The sequence below is a fragment of the Wasmannia auropunctata genome, unplaced genomic scaffold (genome assembly GCF_000956235.1).
Source record: "Wasmannia auropunctata unplaced genomic scaffold, wasmannia.A_1.0 LD297722.1, whole genome shotgun sequence".
Classification (NCBI taxonomy): domain Eukaryota; kingdom Metazoa; phylum Arthropoda; class Insecta; order Hymenoptera; family Formicidae; genus Wasmannia; species Wasmannia auropunctata.
The window spans coordinates 10,876-13,322 of record NW_012065168.1 but is presented as its reverse complement, the minus strand read 5'-3'; the positions used below and the strand labels follow the sequence as shown (position 1 = coordinate 13,322).

General features: G+C 24.2%; 1 long non-coding RNA gene across 1 annotated transcript; it reads right to left on the bottom strand.

Moving 5' to 3' along the window:
- Positions 1–51: 51 nt before the first annotated feature.
- Positions 52–1,025, bottom strand: LOC105461269. The gene is made up of 2 exons (XR_975918.1): positions 853–1,025; positions 52–203 (listed from the first exon to the last, which is right to left on the bottom strand). It is a non-coding gene; the product is annotated as an uncharacterized LOC105461269 (long non-coding RNA).
- Positions 1,026–2,447: the final 1,422 nt, after the last annotated feature.

Genomic DNA, 2,447 nt, shown 5'->3' with positions numbered 1-2,447 from the left:
TAAATTAAAGAATAGGTAAGTTAAAAAACTTAATATAACGTTATAAATATATGTAAATGCAAATTTAACTATATTATTTGTGATTAATTTTGATGTTTTATTGATACATTCACGATTTACACAATTTTATAATTTTGCATTTATTTGCAATCCAATGGCCAGATTTATTTTCTACCTCCTGCTAATGATGCCAATAATGCGGCCTGAAAAAAAATATATTTATATATAAATTTATAATAATAAAAATACACCATGTTTGATTAAAATATTGTCATGTAATAATCTTAAAATAATTGTTATTGGAACTACGTGGCCACATATCGTTGTTGTATCTGTCTGTTTTGATTTTCTTATCTATACAAGGTTTATGAATTCGCACAGGTTAAATTTAACAGAAATAACTTTATAAATTCTAAAAATAATAATATTACCTAATTTTTATACACATAAGTGTACAAAAGAGAGAAAGAAAGATGTAGAAACATAACTATATATGAATAACTTGAAATAGATACTTGAATTATTGCTCCAACCGCGTATAATAACTACTTTACAATAAATTAGATTACAGTTTGAAGATTGATGTATGTGCACGAGATTTCACTGTTCTTTCGAAATTTTAACGCCATTTAACATCTAACGTTATTTAATCGACTCGGTCAAGCGCTCTCGCACGTAATTTCGGAAACAATACATACAAATAAGATGTCGTATGATTTAGTCATCGACATAACTGGTAAGATCGACTAGCAAAAGTATCCATATGAAAATGTTAAAAATCTTAAAGGTTAAAATGTTAAACTATTACTGAACTCATTTTAATTTAAAATAGACATAATTTCAGTCACTTACGTCTATTGGTTCCCCACTAACTACAGTTGCCATCAACATCGCAATTGCCCCAAAGATGATTATCAACTTCATGGTTTTGATACTTTCTAGTTTAAATTAAGTTATTATATATTCACACCAAAGGTGATGTCCTGTGTCAATATAAGAAACATATGACTTTATATACAAGACATATGTACATATGTATATACGTACATACACTTATAATGTATGTATGTATATAAAAAATCATGTAGGTAACGCAATAAAATAAAGTATCGTTTTTAAGATTCATTATTCGAGTGTATCTAACATCGAATCTAGTAATGCACATAAAATATGTTCTGTATATTAAATATAAAAGTTTTAACGAATGTGTGAGAATGTGTTTGTTTCCACATCTAAATATTTATCTTTTTATGCACATCTAAATATTTATCTTTTTACGCAAAGTCGTGTAAAATAAACTATAAAAAAAGAAATAATAGCACAATTTCAGTTGACAACTTCCTTGAATGCACGATCAAGATATTTATAAAAAAAACTGTATTGTAGTTTTTTTTTGCGCATTAAATATTTATTGAGTAATCATTATAATTTAATTTTTAAAATCGATAAAGAATTACTTAAGGTTATATTATTTGTTTTCACACAAAAAATAGTAACAGACACAATAGTTTACAAATAGATTAAAAATAGCAATATTAGATTACTATATAAAATTTAGTAGCAAGAGAAAAAAATTTCAAGAATTAATAAATATTGTAATATTGTACTGTATATTCTTTGGAAACAATTTTATCTTATTTTCTATTGCAGTGTAGTTTTCATATATAATTTTACTTACTATATTTTTAAAATTTTGTTAAGATCTATAAAATGTAATTTGTAACTTTAGTAATTTGTAACTTCAAGTGTTAAGGCATTCGTGTCTCCGTCTGTACTAATGTAGACTATTGCATCGATAAGATCTCCTTTCGAAAAAATGTAGTTCGAAAACGCGAAGAAGTTTCTATATTCAAGAGCTTCCGATTCGTGACAAAAGTGAAGGCAAAAATGATGGAAACGTAGGCTTTGCGGAATTTGTGAATAGGCAACTGAATATAATTTAAAAGAAAAGAGAGATCTGTTTCTTCTCTTCATTAATTGACAAAAATTCTCCTGATTTTTAATTTCTAATTCATTATACATATACTTGTATACATATACTGTATATACATAATAGATTTATATGTATATAAAAATGTTATTAGAACACATTAAATATTCTATTTAATAAAAGTGAATCTCTAATTGTCACATTAAATAAAAATTTTTCTACATAATGTTTACCTTTAAAATATTAAAAAATATGAGGATTTAATTACAGAGTTAAAGAACTTTTAAAAATTAAGTTTTTTATATCAACTTATTCAGAACTTTAATAATAAAGTAAAATTAAAAGAAATTTATCCTATTTTGAAATACCCGTAAAAATATATTATATTTAAATATATTGTAAAATAAAGTCAATTAAGACGCAATTATATTAATCTTAGAATACGTGATTTTATTATGAATATAAATTAAAGAATAGGTAAGTTAAAAAACTTAATATAACGTTATAAATATATGTA